The sequence below is a fragment of the Myotis brandtii genome, unplaced genomic scaffold (assembly GCF_000412655.1).
Source record: "Myotis brandtii unplaced genomic scaffold, ASM41265v1 scaffold214, whole genome shotgun sequence".
NCBI classification, from domain to species: Eukaryota; Metazoa; Chordata; class Mammalia; order Chiroptera; family Vespertilionidae; genus Myotis; species Myotis brandtii.
Genome location: NW_005357999.1, coordinates 834,543 through 859,125, shown reverse-complemented (window position 1 = coordinate 859,125; position 24,583 = coordinate 834,543). Strand labels below are relative to the sequence as shown.

Sequence of the window (24,583 nt, the reverse complement as noted above, 5' to 3'; positions counted from 1 at the left end):
CACCGAAATGGCTGCCATCATCCAGAGAGGAGCCAAGCTCGGTGCACCCCAACGGCAGGGAGAAGTCAAGCCCCGACGCTCCAGGGTGTGTGTGTGTAGAGATGGTCAACCCAAGAAAGCATGTCTCAAATTCTGTTACCTGAGTATTTTTTTTAAAAATCACAATCTTTCATCCTGGACACGAATTGCCCCTGTTGCCGGCTGGAGAGCACCACTGCTTGGTCAAAGAGACCACGCCCTTGTGTCCCTGTGGCAGCACATCTGTAACTGCCCCAGATTGCGCAAGACAAGCTGAAGTGCATTCGGGTGGCTGCAGAATGGCATGAATAAAGCATTGTACTTCCCTCGTGCTGCAAGACAGGAGCGCATGTGTAGCATCTGAGAAGTACACAGAAAATGTCTCTGAGCATCCTGCTGTAATTTATTAGGAAAAGATGGCTTCACGTGTGGGGTTCACATTACCACTTTAAAGGCTTCTGAGCATGTTTCTGAATCACCTCTGAGTGGCTGCCAGAAAAGGATGCAGGAGAACACGTATGAGTAATATGGAATGAGAAAGCAGCCAGAGAGATGGAAGCCGTTCTACACTACTTCCCTTGAGTCTGAAAAAAAAATGTGGCTGAATTACAATCAGCATACCACGTGTAGGTTTGAAAATGTGTGGATTCTGATGGCATCAGGAAAACATGGACTGAAGTTCCTCCCAAGGTCATCACCACCACATCAGGGTGGGCTCTGAGGCCCAGGCACTATGGTTAAAAAGCTATCAGTCCAGGCAGAAGAGGGGACCCACGGGACTGGGCAGATGCCTGGTGTGCAGACCTCCCCATCCTGAGGACCTGCATGCCTGGGTGGGTGGGGCTAGCGTCCCCCTTGGAGCATAGTGTGCATTGCAGGGTGCATTTCCTGGATGTGGTCTCTGAGGTGGGCGGATGTTTACTGGCAGTCCCTTGAGATGGGCACGTGTGGAAAGGAGCAGGAGTGGGTGCAGGAAGATGTTGAGGTGCAATGCAGGCCCGACACCAGCTTCAGCCAAACCCACAGGGAGCTCTGCATCTGGTATGGACTGTAAGAGTTGTCCTGAATTGGACTGCGATGGCCAGACCTTCATAACCCCACATAGATCAGTTATCAGGGTGACCTTGAGGAAGGCAGTTCTGTACAGCTCAGGCAGTCCCTGCAGGTGCTGAGTTGAAGGGAATTGGCCGATAGCAGCTAAAGCAACAGGTTGTTCTTTGAAGTGAGGTCTGGATTGAACATCTGGATGTTCACCACAGTATTCAGGGTGTACCTCCAAAATGTATACACAGTTTTGGGGGACACCCTGTGTATTACATGGCTATGTTTGTGTGTTTGTTCATTCCTTCATGGAAGCAATCATCAGCCACAGTGTTCATTGTCCACTTAGTAAAACCAGGCACTCTTCTAGGTCCCGGAGGTAGAGCTTTACACAGACTCGGTTCCTGCCCTGAGGAGCAGGCTTGCCTTCCAGTTGGGAGACAGTTGGGAAACAAGGGGACCTGGTGGGATAGGTGCTCTGACGGTCATAAAAGGACTGAGATGGTGAGTCACTGAGGAGCTAGGAAAGACCAGAAGGCACGTCCATGGGAAGATGTGGGAAGAACATTGCAGACTGAGGGGCTAACAGAGCAGAGGCTTGTAGGGGACATAGGCCTGGTGTATTCCAGAGCAGACACAGAAGGGCAAGAACAAGGGGAAACAGCCCTAACCGGTTTGGCTCAGTGGATAGAGCGTCGGCCTGTGGACTGAAGGGTCCCAGGTTCGATTCTGGTCAAGGGCATGTACCTTGGTTGCGGGCATATCCCCAGAAGGAGGTGTGCAAGAGGCAGCTGATCGATATTTCTCTCTCATCAATGTTTCTAACTCTCTCTCTCCCTTCCTCTCTGTAAAAAAAATCAATAAAATATATTTTAAAAAAAAAGAACAAGGGGAGCAGAATGAGATGAGGTCAAGGCAAGGCATTTAGATTTTCTGCTGAGTCTGCCAGGAGTTATTGGAGGGTTTGGAAATAGGAGGGGGCTTTTCTGGAGAGGGCACTTAGCACGTGCCAGTCCTATTTTAAGTGTTTCATATGAGCAAGTCATTTAATTCTCACAGCAGCCTTATCAAGTAGGAACTGCTATTACCCCCATTTTGCAGATGAGGAAACTGAGCACAGAGGTTAAGTGACTTGCCTAAGGCCATAGGGGCTGGTAAGTGGCAGAGCTGGGGACCCAATGTGGGGAGGTCAGGCTTATGATTTTGTGCTCCTGACCCCTTTGTTCTGGAAAGATCACCTGGTTAATATGAAGGGTAAGAGTGTATGTAGGAGGCCATTTAGAAGCCTGTTGCAGGCATTGTCACTCTGGAGATGGATAGAAATGGCCACATTCAGCCTGTGGTGTGGACATGCAGTTGGACCAGGGTATGGGAGGAAAGAAGAATCTCAGATGACTCCTGAGTTTTGACTTGAGCCCATGTATAAGTATGCGCATGAAAGGGGGTGCCCATACATGTTCTTTATTTTGGGGTTATGAAGGGTTGGGAGAAGTCTGGGCTGTCACAGACCTGTTAGTGACCTGGAAGGAAAAGTAAACTAACTTACATGGATTCCTGTCAGGATCCCTTTCCTCACTGCTGTCCCCAGAAATCATGTACTGTTCAAAGCTTGCTTGTTGTAAGCTCTTGTTATGGGACTGGTTGGCACCACTAGTATGGTGATGGTTAAGCTTGAAAGGATGATAACAGCTAATATTTAATAAGGATGTTTTGGGGATTCTGTAAAAGGAATTCTTTTTACCAGGGATTGAACTTAGTGTATCGGGAAGATGCTCTAACCAACTGAGCTACCTGGCCAGGGGCTTACTTTTCTGCTTTTACTAAGCACATTCAAGCCAATGCAAGAGAACTTGCACCAGCTCCTACAGCCACATCTCCTCACCTCTATTATCAGAGCTATCTAAAGCCGCTTCCTCTAGATATCCTATGGGTCCAGTTTTTATCTTCTCCAGCCATCATTCCCATAGCATCCCTTTTTCCTTCTAAATCATCTGTTTTGTTTTCCTGCTGGATGATGTTACCCGTATATAAGCATCAATCCTCTTAAAAGAAAGAAACACGCTCCTTGATCTTACTCCCCCTCACCAATGACCAGCTCCCCAGCCCCTCATGTATTTGCAGCAAATCTTCAAGGAGTTCTTAATGTTCACGGTCTCCATCTTCTCTTCAGCTATTCCCTTTCACACCCACTCTGGCCTTTTTCTGATCTCTTGCTCTATGGAGACTGCTTTGTCAAGGCCATCAGGGATCCCATGTGGGTAAATCCAACGGTCAGTTTTCAGTCCTCGTCGTACTTGGCCCTTCAGCAGCGTTCGACACAGCTCTTCCCTCTCTCCTCCTCGGTGTACATTCTTTACTTGACACCCAGCTCATCTTTCTGCCTGCGTTCTGCTTTCTGGGCACTGCTTATCCATCTCCGTTGCCGGCTCCTCTTTCTCCAGTGTTTTAATGTTGGGTACCCCAGAGTTCAGGGTCTTCCTCTCTATCTCTGCTCATTCCTTTGGTGATAGCAAATTGAAAAACATTGATTTCTTGATTTGCTTGTAACGACCAGATTTGTTCTTCCAGCCCAGACCTCACTCTCTAAAACTTCAGATTGGTATATTCAACAACATTTCTGTTGCATTATACTAGTATAACAGATATCATCCTAAATATGTCATTGAAGAACTGAGCAGATTTCCCACCCTTTCCAATCTGCTCATCCCATCTTTTCAGTTCACGGTACCACCATCCTTCCAGTTGTTCAACATCTTGGACCCATGTTGGCTCTACCTTCCTAAAGCTCGGCTCCCTGCTGTCTTCCTAGGAGCCACCTTCAACTCCTCCTAGGATTTCATCAATAGCTGCCTGCCTCCTGCCTGGATCTACTTAACTTCCCTACTGTCTTTGTCAACATGGAGCCAGAGTGAGCCTTTAAAATGTAGATTAGATTGTGTCACTCTTCTGCTGTGAACTCACCATTTCACTTGGACCCAAATCCAGGGCCCTGCATGCTCTCCCCCCACCCCACTCCCTCTGCTTAAGCCACACTCTGCTTTGGGCTGTTTTCCAAATACACCAGGAAAGCCCTTGCCTTGGGGCCTCTCGTTCTAGCTGTTCATTCTTCCCCCATATCTCTTCTAACTCCCTTATCTCCTTCAATTCTGTGCCCTAATGCCAGTTTTTCAGTGAGATCCACCAGTGTCACCTTATTGCCTCCTGCCTTCCTCCCACTTCCCCCTCTTTCCCTACCGCCTGCCTCCACCTACATCACTCCACTTTTTATTTTTTCATAGCTCTTGATACCCTCTAACTCAGGGGTCCTCAAACTACGGCCCGCGGGCCACATGCGGCCCGCCGAAAACATTTATCTGGCCCGCCGGGTGTTTTTGCCGCTGCTGCCTGTTGCTTAGCAGCCGACTAATTTTTTTTTTTTAAACTATAGTCCGGCCCTCCAACGGTCTGAGGGACAGTGAACTGGCCCCCTGTTTAAAAAGTTTGAGGACCCCTGCGTCTAACTGTTAGAGTCTAACAAATGTTGCCTGTTATCTCTGCTGATGGGGATTTGTGTCTATTTTCTTGCCTGGTATAGTAGCCCAAGTGCCTGAAGCAGGGTCTAGTTACTAATTTCTAGTTCATGGTAAGAGCTTAATACATATTTGTTGAATGAATGAAGGGGCCCTGATTCAATCAGATGGGGCCCATCTGATTGCTAAAGGAATAGCTCTCCTTTCTTCTTGAGAGGGGAGATGAGTTCCTTGGAGATCAAAGGCAAGGTCTTTTTGTTGTATTGTTTTACCTTAGGTGGTGAGAGCAGGCTGTCTTTTCAAAGACACCTATTCCAGCATGCTCTGTACCATGACTTCGGCAGTGCTGGTAGCTGCCAAAGGGACTTGCACATGGGACTGTGGAATTAAGCACCTGCATCTTAGTCGCCTGCAGTTTGACTACTTACTGGAAATTCGGGTCCCCCCAGAGGCTACCTGTGTGAAACATAGAGTTAATTTTTAAAACTTTATCGGTGCTTTGGGTAATGCATATTTTTGCCCTGTCTCCTTCTGGAACTTTCTATTCCAAAGGAGAGAAGTTGTGTGAGTGGCTTCTGGTCCTCTGTGACATTTGCATGTTGTCTTACGCTAGGCGCTTACCGAGCTGGGCGCTCATTGTCCGTATAATTTCTTTTTTAAAAAACTATGTTTTTATTTATTTCAGAAAGAGAAAGGGAGAGGGAGAAAGGGATAGAAACATCAATGATGAGAGAGAATCATTGATCAGCTATACTTACTGCACGCCCCCTGCTGGGGATTGAGCCCACAATCCCAGACATGTGCCCTAACCGAGAATTGAACCCTGACCTCCTGGTTCATGGGTCGATGCTCAACCACTGAACAACACCAGAGGGGCTCATATCTTAAATTGTATCCATTTGATTTCTTAATTGCACAGCCCTTGAAATTTGTTTAAGCCCCAATTTGACTATGTGTCCAGTTCTGCTGGTAGACTTTGAGCTCCATGAAGGCAGAGCTGTGTTGTATCTGTCTTGATGCACTGACATCTCGCCCAGTTTCACACTTGGCAGGGTTTAGTGAATATTTACAACATTGTGAGTGATATTGCTTAAAGCGGAGCCTCATCAGAAGCTATGCATTAGGGGAATGAAAACAGTTCTGGAGATGGATGGTGGTGATGATTACATAACAATACGAATGTCCTTAATACCACTGAACTGTACCCTTAAAAGTGGTTAGGATAGTAAATACTATGTTATGTGTATTTTACCACAATAAAACATTTGGGGAAAGAAACTCATGCACTAGGTATCCCACTGAATATGACACTAGCATCGTTTTACTGGACAAGCCAGAGCCAGGAGGCATGGAGATTGTAACTGAGGCACATGGAATTGTGTCAGTTTTGAGCGATTAAAATGCCCCTTGTCTGTGCTATCCGTCTCTGTTTATAATTGTGATTCACTCTGCAGTTTGTCTTCAGTCCCTTATTCCTTGGATAAACTGATTATTAGTGATCACTTTTCCATCAAGCCTAATATTTTACATTTCTACATTTTGAAGTCATAGAAAAGTAGAATTAGAGCTCATGATCAAAGGCTTGGGTCCTGGAGTCAGACTGGGTTCATGTCCAGCGCTGCTATGTACGACCTGTGTTCTTTGCCTTTTTGTACTTCAGTTTCCTTACCTGCAAACTGGTGATGATGATGGACCCAGCCTCATTCCTCCCCTCCTCGCCCCCTTATTTGGCCATTCGGTCCTGCTGTCCTTGGTTTCCAAAGGCAGTCATGAAGAAACATCTCTGTCTCTTCTCCCAGAGCTGGTATCTCTGGATAGATCCCATTATTCAGTTTAAGGGTCCCCCGAGGCCTTTGCTGACCTCTAGCCACCCCCACTAACCCCCACTAGAACATGGACTCTTTAACAGGTGTCTGTAAGCTTCCAGAGGGAAGGACTGGGACTGTCCTACGGGCACCTGGCATAGTGCCCTGCGTGAAACAGCCGGTGATCAGTAAGTAGGTGAATCAGGCAGCAAAGAAAGCATAAACGAAAGTGCCCCCTTCTCGGCCCCATGAGAAATTCAGTATGATTCAGGTTTGGCTCACTTGAGTGTGTGCGCCAGTCAAATAGCTTGGCTGTTGACTTGAAATTTGGAGAAAGGTTTCATAGGTGCCAAGGGGATAGGATCGAGCCTTCTTGCCTACGTTCCCAGCCCTCTTCAGGCAGGGAAGCCAGGAGCTGGGCAGCAACAGGATTCAGTGATCAATAATCCTGCACCTGAGTCTAAAGGAGAAGGGCGCATCCAAGTGAAGATTTGGGAAGTAGCTCCTTGGAGGAATTCCTCACTGAATTCAGTTCTGGACCTTTTATTTTTCTCAGTAGCTTAGGACTGAAGAAGTAGGTTGTCTTAGACACATGAGGAAGCAGACTTTTCCCAGCTGGGTTCCGACTGGGGCTGAGAGTCTGTTACTTATACAGCTGACGGCTTGTACTGCTTTGGGCAGTTGTTTGCATGAGTTCATGTCTTATTTTATTTCTTTTGATTGAACGAGGAGCCATACTGGGCCAAGTACCTGGAGGGAGGGAGGAAGGAAGGGAGGGAGGGAGGGAGAGAAAGAGAGAGAGAGAGAGAGAGAGAACATTGAATATATACCTATGCGCATTTGTGAAGGGTCGAGGAGAAACGATGCTCTTAGGATTCTTGGCTCCATGGACTGGTTTAGATCCTGGATGAGGGTAGAGAAGTTTTAGAAACCCGAGCTGACATCTGTTTTCATGAAGGAGTATTATGTGATCCATGGGCCTAAACAGGATTTGTCAAGACCCAGGGGCCAAGTAGTGCACAAAATGTGGAGGCGGAGGGTCCCTGTGTACTTCAGCTGGGAGCCAGCTCCCTCTGGCACCAGATGAATCTTGGAGGGTATCTTTGGTCAGCACCAACATGTGTGGGGCACAAGTAGTGAGGTTTGAGTAAATGTTAAATCCAGGTGAAACAGGATTTCATGATGGACTGGCCCGGGCATCTATCCCTTTGCTGGTCTCTGTGCCTGATGTCAATGATCTTGTTGGCTAACCCGTGTGACCATCCTCCTCCATTATACTGTTGTGACTTGGAGCTCAGTTGGCAAGTTCAGAGCTACCAAAATAAGAGGATGTTTCTGGGCCTGTGCTGTCCAGGGCAGAGTGAGTACGTGTCCTGTGGGACTCAGACCTGGGCCTCGGGAAACTCTCTTACCCTCTCTGACCTTTGCTGTTCTCATTGGCAAAATGGGAATAATACGATCGTGGTGAGGATTTAAGGAAATCAAAGATGTGAAGGGTTTGCACAGCGTGACAATTGGTAGCTACTGGTGTTGCTGTTAGTATTATTATTTATCCCAGCATGCAAATTAGAATCCACTTACTCCCATAGAGCAGTTTTACTTTTCTGTATAAGTTTGTATAAGGGAACTCATTTCCTGCTCACCAAAGTTTTATGAGGGAAGCTGTTGTCACCTCCATTTTTCAAACTCAATAAACTGAGGCCCAAAGGGGTGTAGTTTGTGTCCTCAGCTCCCACAGCTGGACTGAGGTGTGGAAGGTGAGCATTTCGGGGAGTTGGTCCAGGGCATTGCATTTATGCTAGCATCACTGGTAAATGGTAGCACTTAGAAACATTTACCACTCGGTTACAGACACACAGGTGCATGTACTGTCACATATGTGGTGTGTTTTGGATCAACTGGTCTCAGGTCTCTCTAGGAACTTAATGGACTCAAAAAAATTGCATGGGGTGCAATTATAAGGTAGGAGTCTGAATTTAATATAAATCAGGCAGGAAGGATGATCCCACATCTGTACAGACATACTGTATGCCAGCATGGGGCAAGCGGTTCTACTGAGCGTTAACATCTATAGAACACTTCTCATGTGTGCCCCTTAATCCTCACGGCAAGCCCGCTGCCACTGCCGCAACTCACAGATGAGGAAGCAGCTCTGGGAGTTCCGGGACTCTGTACTGAGTGCAGTGAGGGGCCAGGCCTTGAACCCTTGCAGCCAGACTCCACGCCCGTGCTGTCACCCTCTGTGCGGCCCTGGGGGGGCGGCTGATGAACACAGTTCATCAAAAACGAGCTGTGAACCGACAGATGAAAGAAGAGGTCTGTGAAACATGTGAAGGCTCCTTTGTGAACCAAAATGTACTTGTTTTCTCTGTGTGTCAGCAAAGAGCCACCATGAACTAACTCCCGGGTCGTCTGGCAGGGGCTGATTTAGGGGGATTTGCTCAACTCTACCAGCTGGTTAGCAACACAGAGCTTTTAACATTTCAGGGGGAGGAAGTGAATAAGCAGGTGTTAGGGATGAAGCCAGCCAAGTCTGTGGGATCGGCTGAAAGGTGACTTCTGTGGAAAGAAGTTTTGACATACAGTGAAGACATCTCTAGACCCAATTATGAACCTGAGTTTCCTGTAAACAAAAGTCAGGAAATCAAATTTGTTGGTCAGTTCCCCATTTCTCACAGATAAGACTTGTCCAAAGAAATCTTTACTTGTATAATTGCAGATAAGGGAGGTTACCTGGTTTAGGTGGGATAAGTCAGATGGAAAAGAAAATCTAGTTGCCCAGATATTATCAGGTGATAGGCATCCTTAATTGATTTTAAATGTCATAAAATGGTCATCTGGAATTTTTGAACAGTCAGAATGTTTATATTTTATATTATATTGTAACTATTAGTGCCTCATACATATTACTGAGTCTTTTATTCCATAAAATACATGAAACCATACTACGCTTAACATTTTTGTTTGTTTAGTCAAACACTATCAGGGATCTGCTTTACATTGCCTTTTTGTCCTTTGGGAGAAATAGAAAATTGGGATATTTTTGAAGAATTAACAGAGTAAGGCAAGATTTCTATAATCCCTCAGCAAAAGCCAAGTGGCAGTGGTCAAGTGTGTGTCCGTTACTTAATGACTGAAAATATAAAGTTGTGAGAACTGAAATGGACAAGCGCTGCTTTTTTTCTCAGGTTCTATAGTGGTCACTTTTGTTCCTCATCTCCCCGAGTCCCATCTACGTGGGCATGAACCCAGCCCCTTCCTGGGAGTCATTGGCTATATTTTGGTTGCTCATGTTACTTAAGGATTTCCTGAGGTTCTCTGCTCTGGGGACCAGTGATTCAGAAATCCCGCTGTGCTCCTGAGAGGCCCAACTTGGAATGCAAATGAGGGAAGGGAGGGAGAACCGGGAGCAAACGGTTGGAGAACATTATAATATTTACTTCTAAATCAGAATAAATGGACAGCTTTCCACAAAAGGGGAAATAGACTGCTAAGCTATCATCCAGCTCCGTGTAGGACACTCAGCCTGTTCATGCTCCTAGGTTTATTGTAGAGACTGAAAGGTAACATTGATGCGATTTTTAAACTCCCTTTTCAGAAATTAGAGCCAGACTCAGGCCTTAGCAGTAGTTGACTTAACGTTGCTTGGGATGTGAGGGAAGACCAGACAGAAAAGCTCTCAGCATGTGTTAGGCTTTTCAGCTGATTCCTTGAGAACACTGCTCACCTGTGCATCTGCTCGGCCAATCCAGCCTGGTGCTCCTGAAGGTTCCACCTCTCCAGGTGAGAGAGGCCCCAGCATTTCACCAGCACCTACAGGGCCGCTACCTGCCGCAGGATGCAAAATGAAAATGCAACCGTTGCCACGGCAGCTTGACTTGCAGACAGACTAACAAGTGGCTGAGAGCGGTGGACCCCCCAGAGTGTGAGGTGCAGCCTGGGTTACTACAGGGCTGGAGGGCTGGACTCCTGGGTCAGTCGTCTTGACTAGTTGTCTCACTCTGACTGCTGTTTCCTAGCTGTGGGATTTTGAATAAGATGCTTTATCTCTCTGAGCCTCTGTTTCCAGGGCTTTAAAATGTGAAATAATCTTCATAGTTCACAAGGTTGCTGCATGGTGAAGGCAAAGCTCTTGGCAGTGTCCTGTTAAAGACAAGGCTGTGTGTGTGTGTGTGTGTGTGTGTGTGTGTGATGGTGTAACTGTAGAGAGAGAGAGAGAGAGAGAGAGAGAGAGAGATGGTGTAACTGCGGTGGAAGACATGGCAGTTTTTATAAAACCGAGTAATTGCACATAGCATTTATTAATAAATAGCTGTGTGCTGAGTCAGCTGGGTCATTGCTGCAGAGAGGAGAAACAAATGAATACTCCCAGGTTCTATTTTGTGTGGGGAATTAGGGTTAAACTGGGCGTGCGCTCTCAGAATGTCTCTAGCCTCCTTCCCATACCCATGGGGATTCAGAAAGAAAAAAAATACTCAAGCAAGTACTTGATTGTGGAAATTGTGGGGAGAGTTCTGGCATCTCCTTTATTTACCACTAACTCATGTTTCAAAAAGACCAAGAGATTTCTCAAAAGAGTCGGTATGTTCTATGTAAGAACTATACACTAAGCATGAAACAGCTCTGAAAAGACACATTTATTTCCAAATTAAACAATTTTAAGACTTTTCTTTAATTTTAGAGAAATGTCAAAAAATGCAGTCAATAGAAGGTAATAAAATATACTCATCATAATCGACTTCGCAGAGATAAGCACTACTGCTAACATTTTGGTATATGCTTTCTCCCCCTCTCTTCTCCTCCCAGCCCTTCTCTCTGCTTTGTGGATATTATTAATATCCCATTATTGGTCATTTAGGAGCTGTACGCCCTCTATTATAAGGAATGTTTCAGTGAATATCTTTGTAACTAAGTCTTTGAATGGAACCCAAATTTCTTCTTTGGGAATGTACCCAGCAACGGGAATGTTGGGTAAACTGGTATATACATATAAGACCTGTCATATAGGTCACCAAGCTGGTGTACAGATTTGTGAGTATACAAAATGTACTACTTTACTCTGCTGATCATACTGTATTTTTCTTTACTTAGTCTTTGCCAATACTTCCTAATTTGGTACCAAGGCAAAAAACAACAAAAAAAATCCAAGTACCCAGTATCATATTTTGATTTTCACTTCTTTCACTCTATAATGCAGCGGTTCTCAACCTGTGGGTCGCGACCCCTTTGGCGGTCGAACGACCCTTTCACAGGGGTCGCCTAAGACCATCCTGCATATCAGATATTTACATTACGATTCATAACAGTAGCAACATTACAGTGATGAAGTAGCAACGAAAATAATTTTATGGTTGGGTCACAACATGAGGAACTGTATTTAAAGGGCCAGAAGGTTGAGAAACACTGCTATAATGAAATAAAAACTAGTTTTCATTTTCTACTGGCACATTATTAAATTTCTTTTTCAGTGAATTGCCTATTGATGCCTCATCACCCCTATCTGGGAATTCTTTTTGCTATAGAGTAACATTTTGTTACATATTACAAATATTTAAATAGATTTGTATTTAACCTGAAATACACAGCTGTAAGTTTCCTGTTTAAGAAAGATAATAGCACTTGTGAATGGGAGCACAAGAGACTTATCTGAAGAATTTGACCTTTAGCAACCATCTGGGAGCTTTTAGAACTGACACCACATTTTACTGAAGGAAATATGCATGCAGGAAAGTGCACATATCATAAATTGTACACTTACATGAGTTTCATAAACCAAACATATTTATGAAATCAGCACTAAGCTCCAGAAACAGACTGTCACTAGCAGTTTCAAAGCCACCCCTAGCCCCCATGCCTTTCCTGGGCAAGGTTACCAGCCTAGGTTAGTTGTGGCTGTTTTTGTACTTTGCAAATCTGTTCTGCTTTTGTATCTGGCAGCTTCTCTTTTGCTCTACTTTCTGCCTAAAAGATTCACCGACATTTTGTGTAGTTATAAGCATTCATTCTCCTTGCCGTGTGATATTCCATTGTATGAATATGCCACAATTTATGATGGACATTTGTAGTTTCAAATTGTTGGTTGCAAATAGTACTGCTATAAGGTACCCCCGGTTTTGAGAATAGAACTGACATTTTAGCAAAAGTTCATGTGCCCACAATCTCCTTCTGACCTCTCTCCCTACGTCTCTTGAGCCAAGTGAAACACAGCAAGGGCCAGCAGTGCAGTGCTTGTATTTGTCTTTCCTTGGTTGTACTTTTAGTAAGGATAAAAGTAATGGAGTTCTCTAAGGGTTTGAGTACTGATTCAGGCCGCACTGTTGCGTGAAGAATTGTATTTTACATTATATTTTCTTCTTTATCAGTTCTTGATTCATCCTGGTAAATTGAAGGTTCAGATTGTCTTAAGAGGAGTTTATTAACTTAGTGGTTATACTAGCAGCCCTCGTAGGTTTACTAGTTTAATGAAAACCACATCTTTGGGCTTAAGGAATTGGATTAAGGCCATGTGTGTACATGAGTTGACGTTGAGAGATGTACCAAATCTGGATCACACGGCTCTATGATCTTTCGGTAGAATTAAATAAAAGGCATTAAAAAATTATAGCTGCCTTTTACCAGCTTTATGTCTAATTTTCCCCCCTCTCTAGATTCTTTGGTTGACATGAGTTTTGAAGTTCTACCCCATTCACTTATCAGCCTGTGGCAAATGCAGTCCTCACCAGAGTGAAGATGAAAGGCTGCAAGTTAAAAAAACAACCATGTGCAACATAAAAGTGCTCTACCTGTAAGGAATTGGCAGGGTTACTATTCTCTCTCTCTCTCTCTCTCTCTCTCTCTCTCTCTCCCTCTTCATCTCCTCTCTCCTTCCCTCCCTCTCTCTGTCCAATAATCTCTTTCCCCCTCCCCCATAGGTGTAGGGAAAAGGCTAAATTCTTACAATTGTATTCTTTAATCCATCAAGTGTGTATACATCTATTTAAAAGTCACTGATACTTTCCCAAACACATCTAACCTAATAGTTCATGGTATCAAGGAAGGCCAGATATTTGCTGATACATTTCCAATTTTATTGGTATTTCTCTAAACTATGGATCACTTTATACTTTGCTCAAATACATGGGCTAAATATTAATCTCCACAGCAACTTCCATGAGGTGAGTATTGAACACATGAAAAGTGTTAACCTATTTGAACAGAGGAAACACTGATGCCGGGAGAGAGGAAGTCTGTGGTGCAGTAGTTCCTTTCCATTTTCCTTGCCCTTTATCTGTTTGATTATTCTCGTTCTCATTGCTTTATTGTCCTTAATATTTTATCTGCCATTAAAGGATACCAGCCTTAAGTTTATGAATAGGAGGATAGTGTTTTTAATGGATAGTCTGGCAACACTGAATGGGGCATAAAGAATCAGAGCCCACCTGTTGCAAAATGCTGCCCTAAGTGACTTCCCTCCATCCTTTGTTCATCCTCCCTCACCTGTTTGGAGCTGTGCTTTCTTTCTGGCATCTTGTTTCTTGGGGTCCCATTTCCAGGCTCTCCAGAGACACCCCCATATCCTCTCCTCTGGGGCTTGATCCTGGTCAGATAGATGCTGTTGCTGCTGCTGCTGCTGCCTGAAAACAGGAGAGGCAGGAAACTTGCCCTGTCACTGTCAGCCGGTACCTGCAAGTCCCCCCATTTCATTCAATTACGTATTCATCCATAGGATAATTCTCTAGTGCCAGGGGTATGTAGGCATAGAGATACCACAGCTAACAAGAGTCATGTGTGAGAAATGCTCTTGCAGGTACTGGGTGGGACTGGGGCAACCTCAGAGGATGGGAGAGAAGAGGCTGAGGATGGTTCCTCTCAGGCTTTATTCAGGACAAGCAGCTGGCGTTAGCCTTGTAGACAGCCGGCCTTTGGGGAAGGTTTGGGAGCTGAGGAGTGACATGTGCTTCGAGAAGATTTTTAGGCAATGGAGTGAGGAACACCAGAACTTTCAACATTGCCTCAGTTTTTCATACCCCGCAAAGAGTTTGCTTTTGCATTCTTGAAATATGTAATTTTAGCATCCGCAAGGTATCTATTTCCCAGTGTTTTGTCTTTTTCCTCTGTGGTTTGAAGCTTATTTGCCAGACTGGGTTGTGCATTTTGGATGGAAATTTTCAGAATGTTACTATGCTCAGTGACTTTACAGAATCTACTGGTTCACTGTTAAGGGGTCTGTTGTCTTGTTTGTTTGTTTGTTTTTTTGGCGTTCCTTTCTGTGGTCAGCCCAGCAGAGCACAAAAGAAGTTCAGGACTTGAGATCACCATTAACTAATTTTCAATGAGACAAGGCCAAGGCCAAGTCATGGCACAAGTGGGGAAGGAGAACCCCAAATGCACTAGCATCATATTTTGATTTAATGACTTGATAAATTATGTGGCACATTTATAGTATATCTTCATGACCTCATTAGTGAAATTAAGCTAATTCAGGACTTCTCTGTTTTCTCATTTATCAGTGAATGAAAAGTGGCTACAAATTTGGCTTCAGGAATATGTATTTCTGAGGGAGATATTTATTAAAAAGTAATTAAATAAAAATCCTCCCAGCCCCCATGAAAACCCTGATGCTTTTGCAAATTATTTTACAGCCTTCAAATAGGAACATAACAAGACTGTTCACATTGGATAGGAAGTGGTATTGGGTGGGACTAGGGCAACCTCAGAGGATGGGAATTTTACTAAAACATTTGGGAGTTACTCTAAAGCTAAAATTTTTTTGGACAGATTTGCTATATGTGCCAAGGACTGCAATCTATTGAATAGGTTTTAATTTCTTCATTATTTCTGCACTAATAAAACTGCTCCTATAATGTACTTTAATTACATAAAAACGAAACCCTTTTTTAAGATTCCTTCAGTGGATTGAAACACGGGAGTACACAACTATGTTAAAACCCCACCTTTGAAACCTTATCTGTTTAGTGCAGGGGTATATACAGGATTGTTTAAGTGATTATTTTTCTGCTTTTGTTATTAAACTAAAATTTATATTTTTACACATACTTTGATTTTTTTACCCTACAATGAATTTTAAGTTTATCTTGATAGATTTATTAAAAAGATAACCAAATTTACAAAGGACTGTTTACGCATATTTAGAGCCATTTAAATTTAAATGATAGAGGCCATTAAATTGGCCAAAACACAATTCTTGGAAACATTACAGACAACCTCAGGAGGCAGGTACAAACCACACAAGGTCAGGAGAGACACTGGGTCAGAGATCTTAGGAGTTGCTCAGTGGTTCTGATGTATATGGAAGAAAGCTGGTGTATTGGGTGGAAGTGGTGTTGGGTCCAATAAAGACTTAATAGGAGAAAAGGTAAATCAGAGGGGGCCAGCTCCATGGCACAGGTGAGTTGGTGATGGGGATGAGTATTCTTTTCTGGCATTGGGAGGGGTGTGACAGTCAAGGTGGGCTGGAAGAGCACTCTTGAATGTGGGGTGGGGTGGAGGAAGGAGGAACAGAATGAAAGGAAAGACAGGTGCATAGAGATAAATACCTGTCTTGGTTTATTCTGAGTAATGTATGAGGCCCTTACCCAGGAAGACTGTGGCCTGAATATTACAGAAAGAGGTTATGGTTGTAAAGAATTGATGTTTGGATAGAAGATCCGTAATTTGCAAATACCATTGTTATTTGACAGGAAAAGACAGGTTTGTGGTGTAGATTTGAAAATTAGGTTGAAAATAGAAAAAAGTGTTTACTTCTTTCTCTCCTGGACCTTAAGCAAGAGCCAATGGTGCACAGGAAGGAAGACACATAAGGATGAGCTTCCATCACTCACTGCTTTGTGAGGCTGGGCTACTTGAGAGCTAAGGGGTGGCAACTTCTCTCTGAGGGAGCCAAGAGTAAAGTCTCAATGGTTGCTAATATTCTGCTGAATGAATGGTGAAAAGCTTTCATTCTATAGGGAGAAGGGGGTATTGCTCTTGCTATCTGGATCATACTAGGATTTTTGCCCCCTACAAATTAAAGGACTAGATTAAAGAGACCCAATAGAATTAATAAAATGGTCAAGCATAATAAAATTGCCTGGATTATGTGTGTGGGTCGCTGTCTTCTCTAACTCTTCTTGAGAGCTTTAGAGCTGGACTGAGCAATGAGATGAGTGAGGATGGAAGAATTTTAATATCTGAATGGCTTGGCAGTAAACTTAAATTTCTTGCCAAGAAATAGGAATTTCTACTTGTGTCAGCAAGATGTGAATTAAAGAAGAAAGAAAAGTTCAAAAACAAACCAAAAACCCCCATATAGAAGCCCTCAGTTATTAATATTGTGTTGTTGAGTTGAATGAATCCCCGAGGTGTTACGTGAGGGGTGATCAATCTCACTGAAAATCTGAATTTGAGGAGACTCACCTAAGACTTTCCCAAACTGGATCTTGTCCAAACAAACCTACTCTCTGACTGTCCGTCTGGTCTATTCAACATCTGAAGATGAGCCCTTTGCTTCCCAATAGCCTACTCCAAGGTTGACTATTGCCCACCCAGTCTGCTGCACCAACCCTGTGGCCCATCCGTCCCTTCTCAGATAGTTTCACATTTAGAGAAATCACAGTTATAATAAGGCCTGGAAGAGAAGCAACCTTTTTGCTGTTACTCCTCTCAGAAAGTCAGATTTTTGTGCTCGGACACATGGAAACCTTGACATGGTGCACCCATGTGAACCAAGTGTGGAGGAGAATGGCAGACCTGGGTCAGTTTGCATTCCCTGTGTTGACTCGGAGAACCCTAATCCTTCTGAGGTCAATCTTTCATCCAAGGCACAGAAATACTGTCTTGGAACCCCGACTACATTTGGCCAGGAGACTCTTGGTTTGGTGGGAACAGAAAGACTCAAAACTTATTCTTGTATCCCTATTAAACAAAAATACATGCCAGTCTGGTTCATCTACCTTCAAAAACAGATCTTTTGGGATTCTTCTGGCTCAGCGAAGGGCACTGTCCCTTGTACTTGAAACAAGGCCCATTGAATAGCCTGCTGTGTGGGAAATGGCCTTTGTCACCTTCAACTTCCAGAGAGAGTGGCACTTGGAACATAAGTGTGTACGTGTTTGTTTTGTGACTGTTCTTAAACAAACAGACAGCCCAAACAACTGCAAACACAACTGAAGCTGGCTAAGAAGACAGACCTTTCATCATAGGTATTTCAGATTTTATATTTAAAATGTATTATTTACCCGAGTGCTTAGCACAGAGGAAACAGGAAGCATTTTCTACCTTTAAGTTTATGATAAAAGCCAATAATTCTCCCCTTTTCACCGTATTAATTGAGAGGTTCAAGTTATAGGCAACTGGTTTGATCCCCAACTTACCGACTTGAAACTTTGGGGAAGTTCATTTCTCTAAGTCTGTTTCATCCATAAAGTTCAGTGATATTTACTACCTGCCTCACAGTTATCTTAACGTTTAGAAGCATCAATACTAAGTACTTTGAAAATGGTGCTGCCTTAATTTTTATCTATATTTCCCAGGTATGCTTTATTGTTTTACTGATGGGTGTTCTTAGCATGTCCTGAGATAGGTAAGTTGGGGATGGCACCCTTTTTTTTGGTAAATATTGACAGCTAATAAATATTTTAGGATTTATATGGGCCGTTTGGTCACTATTCAACAGTGTTCTTGTAGTGTGAAAGCAGCCACAGACAATACAAAAATGAACAAACTTGGCTATGTGCCAATAAAACTTTATGGACACTGAAATTTGAATTTTATGTACTTTTTATAATTCACGAAATATTCTCCTTTTGGTTATTTTTCGGCCATTAAAAATGTAAAATCCATTCTTAGCTCACAGGTTGTACAAAAACAGACAGTGGCTGTAGATTGCCAACAATCACTCTAACAGAATTTGCTTAATCTTTTTAATAAATATTATTTATGGAGAAATATTAAAATGGATTTCTTGGGAAGATTTAAGTGTCTCAAGTCATTATAGAAAATCAAGTAGAGGGAATTTTAATATTTTCTGTGTATATTTCAAGGGGGCATACTTGTCTGGTAAATGCTGTTTATGACTCAAAATAAAGAAGTGGGTGAAAGAGATGACCAGTTGTACTTATAGGTCATTAACTTGATCCTTTTTCTGGTTGTGAAACAGCGATTATTCTCTCCCAAGCTGTCTGGCCTGGTTCTTGGTGAAGGTGTACACTGATTTGTCCCCTTAGAGAATTCAGAGCACTTTTTTCTACATCATCCCATCTTTTTCAAGGACATCGATGAGAACTTGAGTGGAGTACATGACTGATGTCTCATTTTATACAAGAGAAAGCAGCAGCCCAGAGAAATTCTGTGACTTGCCTGAGGTTCAATCAACATTAACTCTTGGACCAGGCCTGGAAACTCAGCCTTCATACTTCTGGCCCAGGGCACTTGCACCCCCTAGCCTGCTTTGTGTTATTATGAAATAGATGACAATAGTGGTAGTACCTGGCATTCATAAATAAGCAGTTTATATCAAAAGATCCTGCCCGGCCGGCGTGGTTCAGTGGTTGATCATCCACCTGTGAACCAGGAGGTCACAGTTTGATTCCTGGTCAGGGCACATGCCTGGGTTGTGGGCTCAATCCCCAGTAAGGGGTGTGCAGAAGGCAGCCAGTCAATGATTCTCTCTGATCATTGATGTTTCTATCTTTCTCTCCCTCTCTGTTCCTCTCTAAAAATCAATAAAAATATGTTTTTTAAAAAGATCATTTTCATAATACTATTTTATTTAATACTCAGAAAATTCTGTCAAGTAAGAGGGACAAGTTTTATCATCCCCCCTGCTATATAAGGCCACTGACAATCTGATATAGCTTAAGTTACCCTGGGTCATACTCCCACTAAATAGTAGAAGTCTGGGACCTAGGTTTTCAAGCTCCTTTTTTATGATACCATGCTGCCTTATTATATGGCATGGAGGTGATGTCATTAATACCCAAACATTAAAAAATAAATTGAAAAATAACATCCTGCCCTGTCTCAGCCCCTGGCAGTGATTTTTAGTGGAGATTTGTATTATGAGAATTTTTGCTTTCAAAATGCTGCATGCACCTCCTGTAAATGGTTGAATTAAGTGACTTTATTTTTGGTAAGTGGCCCATGTACGTTTATTATTTATTTATTTTGGTTCTTTTTGCTTCAGCTCCTTTGGCGAAATGAAGCACTGCTGTATTTTTATTGCGTCCCCCATCATTAAAAGAAATTGGAAAGACGCTTGTTAGTTTTAATATTGCATGGGTAGAAATATACCTGGCACTTTTAGGAACAGTTACAATTCCTAATAGTGCATTTTAAGAAGTAATCTGGTTTTCTGGTTTTTGTTCTTGATTGGAAAAAAAAAAGAGAGAAAACTTTGTTCAATTTGCTAAAGTTTGATAATCATCTTCCGTTGGGGAGAAGGTTTCTGCGGAGTGGGACCCTGGTTGTATTGACTCATTCAGCATTCCTTTCCAGCCGGCGGGAGGGCCGCATCCTCCTGGGGCCGCCTGAAGGGCCTCTCATTTGTTGGTAAATAATCCAAGCAAAGCTGCTCCCAAGAGCAAGTTTTCTCCCTTTCCCTTTATGCTTCTTTAACTATTGGACATATGCCCCTTTCAATAAGCCATGTATGGCTTTAACTGTTGGAACTCTAGTGAATTTGAACACAAACCAAATACTCAAGACTGCTTCTTGCATCTAAGCCTACAACCCAGTCCCCTGGAAAAGAGTGTTAAATATCCTTTGCAAAATGGCTCTGCAGAACCTACAAGCACTATGAAAAGATAACAGGTAGTGGAAGGGAAGGGCTTGGAGGAAGAGTGGTGAAAAAATAATGTAGCCTGAGCATGAGAGGTGTGATTTACACTGCAAGATCCTGAACGTTACTAAGATCCAAACTTGGCAACAACAATGACTGAAGCAGAATCAGAACTTCAGAGAAGTTTCTAAACCATGTTTCATAACTCTAGATTAAAGTTTACAACGAAGTTCATTTGAACACACTTCGAAGTAGCCTTTCCCAGTAACCTTTACAGGGAGAGGTAGAATCATTTCAACAGTGAAGCTAATCTTCACACAGAAAAGCACAAGCAAGTCAGGGCTCTGCGGGCTTCTATACAGGAGACACTTTGCAAGGGTTGCTAGTCATTTATCATAGATGAGAAAGTTGTGCGGATCAAGTATGAGTTGAAGCTGGTTGCTTAAACTTGTTAAGCCTCAGGATATTTACCTAAATAACTGGAACCCTGGTGATACTGCATACTTAATAGGCCTGTGAGCATTTGACTGGATTAGTTAATATGCATGGAACATAGAGCACATGGCCTGGCTTTTAATTGGGTAAATGCTCAATAAATACAAGCGATATCCGTGGTGATCATGATATTTTCTAATGTAGTTTCCCTCTTAAGCCATTCAGGGATGGTTAGTGAAAGCTGAGTTACCAAGCTTTGTGGGGAGGGGGGTGAGGGAATTTTGGTACTCATCTGGGGGAGGCACTTGTGTATAGATACAAAATAGTTAAAATAACATGATTTTATAATAAGGAAATATATTGAAATCTCCATAAAGATCAATATCAATGTCAGGTATTCCTAATATGTGTAAAAATAGCCTACCAGGTACTTAGACTTTATAGTGGTGTAATAATTTATAACAAGATTTCAGGATATAAATTTGTGAGATAATTATTCAATTTATGTGTACTTAATTTGGACTTTTCTAGAGAATCATTGTAAAGGTCATACTTATGATAACATTAAAATAAAAGTAAATTAGATAATCTATTTCTGCAATCTAAAATGATTGGGAAATATAGAAACATAAAGAAAAAGACATAAAATGTTTTCATGCTTTTTTGGAACATTTCTTTTCCTAGTAAGTTCTTTTTTTCTTCTTTAATTTAGGAATTTTGTATAGAAATAATTACATATTTCTCTTCTTCTCACCTTCCCAACCTCCAAAAGTTTGGATCCTTAAAAAATTTGGAGGTGTGGTAGTCTAGCGGGTAAGTGAGGGGACTCTGAATTCTAATCCAGGCTCTGCCACTTTCTAGCTGTGTTTGCTTGGGCAAGTACTTCTTGTATTTATAATGAGGATCACAATCATACTTAGCTCATAGGATTGGCATGTAAGACCTTAGAACAAACAGTACTTGGCACTCAGCCCAGTTCTTTCCTATGTTCATTAAAATTCTTGAATGTACTATATTTAATGACATTTCATCATATAATATGGTAATGGACATTTATTTTGCTAACGTGTTTTTCTTATTATAAATAACACTGTGATGAACATCCTTGAATATAAATTAATATCTTTGCTAATATTTTTCTTTAAGATATATCCTGGAAGTGGAATCATTTGATACACCTTGCCAATTATGGAAATATTTTAATAGTCTAAGAAAGTGACTATCTCTCGGTATCCTCTCTAAAACTCAATTATTATTTTACAGTTTGCTACCAGTTTTGGTAAAGTGACTATCTCTCAGTATCCTTTCTAAAACTCAATTATTATTTTACAGTTTGCTACTGGTTTTTGTACAGCCCATTAAGAATGATTATTTACATTTTTGGTTTTATTTTTTAAAAATATATTTTTATTGATTTCAGGGAGGGAGAGAGAGAAAGAAAGAAACATCAATGATGATACCTTGAATATATATTAATATCTTTGCTAATATTTTTCTTTAAGATATATCCTGGAAGTGGAATCATTTGATACACCTTGCCAATTATGGAAATATTTTAATAGTCTAAGAAAGTGACTATCTCTCGGTATCCTCTCTAAAACTCAATTATTATTTTACAGTTTGCTACTGGTTTTGTACAGCCCACTAAGAATGATTATTTACATTTTTAGTTTTATTTTTTAAAAATATATTTTTATTGATTTCAGGGAGGGAGAGAGAGATAGAAAGAAACATCAATGATGATAGAGAATCATTGATCAGCTGCTTCCTGCACACCCCCCACGGGGGATCGAGCCCACAACCCCGGCATGTGCCCTTGACCGGAATCGAACCTGGGACCCTTCAGTCCATAGGCCGACATTCTATCCACTGAGCCAAACCAGCCAGGGCGGTTCTTTACATTTTAAAATGTGAAGTGAAAATTATATGAAATTCCAATTTTAGTGTCTGTAAAGAAAGGTTTATTAGAACGCAGCCATGCGCCTTGGTTCAAGTCTTGCCCTAAGGCTGCTTTCAGTCTAAGGCAGCGGAGTTGGGTAGTTGTGAAGTTCGCAGACCTGTGTTCTAGGGCATTGACCAAAATTAAATTCGTTTAAAATTTTTTTGTCACTGAGTAGGAAGGGCTGATAGCCAAATATTTAAATGTGGGCTTTAGAGTCTGACTGCTGGGGCTTCCAGGCTCTGCCTGAGAACCCGCGGAGTAAGCTGGGTAAGTGACCCAGATTCTCGGTGCCGAAGTTTTCTTCTCTGGCAAATGAGCATAAGGACAATGTTTTTTGAAGCCCTTCCTACCTCATAGTAACTGAATGTTAGCTGTCCTTTATTGGTGCATGGTTAACAGACCAAGTTGGCAGGCTTTTGAAAAAAGAGGTTGGTAGGAAAATGAGTCTAAAATCACTTGTGTTTTAGAAAGGTAGAGGAGTTTGGACTTTTTTGTTTCTTCAGTTGCGTTTACTGGGACTTCTTGAAAATCAACATACGTCCGTTGGTGTTGGGACAGTAGGTTCTACTCTATGTGCCTAGAAAGTTGGAACAAGGGCAAAAGAAAGGTCTGGGTGTGTCCTGGCTCCCAGTCTCCCTGCAGGAGAGGGTAGGTGGTGGTTTCTCTCCTACCCAGTTGGCAGGAGGAGAGGAGAGCAGCTGGAGGACCAAACGCATCCTGTCTTGGCTGTGGCCATGAAGATGGGCTTTCGGGGGAGATTAGGTTTCGTGGCCCTTCCTGCTTCACGCATAGACAGTATCTGAGCCATGTTGTGCAAGCAGTTTACAAAGTTGCAGACTTTTGCCGTCATAACTAGAAGAAAGCAATCTCATGCCTTACCTATACAAAACTGTGAAGAATCAAAATGTGTGGTTGTATGGGTTTCTCAAGTGCACATTTCATAGGTGAAAGTGGGTGGTGGCTAGCGGGGTCCCCTGTTGTAGAAACCTGACCAGGCAGCACCCGGCCTTGCCCGGAGCCGAGTCAGCAGATGTGAGCCCTGCTCACCATCTCTAATCCTGTCATGGTGTGGGCAGAGCCCCAGCTCATTAGGTACAGTGAGGATATTCTCTTGATATTTAAATGTACTCTCCAAGAGGGTCTGATTTCTACAATGGAATAAGCATAGTCTTTAAAATTTAAAAAAACACACACAACCCTATATGCTTGGGCTTCCTCGTTACCTAATCTTCTAAAGACAAAAACCAGGCAACATGAACACACCAGCTGAAGCCAGTGAAGTTTGTGTTCCCTCCTGCAATTCAAAACATGGCAGAAAGGCTAGGAAATTGGACATGGATGTTGTGAGGGGAGGGGTGTGAACCTAGGGAACCATGTTTTTTTTTTAAAGTGATGCCAGAAGAAGCTGTGACCGAGATTTATTCCTGAGTATCTTTAAGGAAAGAAAGGGCAGGCTCTTTCCTGCCTCCCTCTGACCCTGGGCTGCGGTAGATCTCCAGCTAGGTCTCATCTGAGGCTGCAGCAGGCTGCCGCACCCTGGACACTGGCCTTGTGAGAAGACATTTCAATGTTTCTGTCAAAACTGTTGGCTGTTGGTCTCACTGTGGAATCTTAACTGCTCAGGTCTGTATGTGCAAAGTAAGGAAGAGAGACTCTTCATTCTTTGCTTACAAAAGACTAAAATTAAGTTCTCAAAGAAATCTCAAATACCTAAATGTTCATGAGGCTGTCCTTCACAGATAGGCATAAATGCACTGTTAGGCAGAAGGGGAAAAAAATTTGCCCTCCTGAGAATTGGTTGTACTGCCTTTGATGTCACTAATGAATTCACTCTGTGTAAGCAGTGACTAGTAACTAATAGCCTAATAGAAAAGCTCCATGACATTTTTTAGAATCCTTAATTCAAGGAAGGGCCTTTCTAAGCTCATGGAAAAATAGGGACTATCTCCTCCTCCCTTTTACAGGGAAACCTGAAGGGACCCTCAGGGTCCTGTTCTCTCCCCCCACCCCAAGTACAGGTGGGATTGGCTAGTGCTTTCTGTCTGGGGTTTTGAAAGATGGTTAGTAGGGTTGGGTT

At 42.6% G+C, this 24,583-nt stretch overlaps 1 protein-coding gene and 1 pseudogene across 1 annotated transcript in view; one reads left to right on the top strand and one right to left on the bottom strand.

Moving 5' to 3' along the window:
- GLI3 (GLI family zinc finger 3) overlaps nucleotides 1–24,583 on the top strand; it is a 269,294-nt gene that overhangs the window by 47,278 nt on the left and 197,433 nt on the right. The window lies entirely within an intron of this gene.
- The window catches only part of LOC102239192, a 47,405-nt pseudogene that overhangs the window by 21,760 nt on the left and 1,062 nt on the right, over nucleotides 1–24,583 (bottom strand).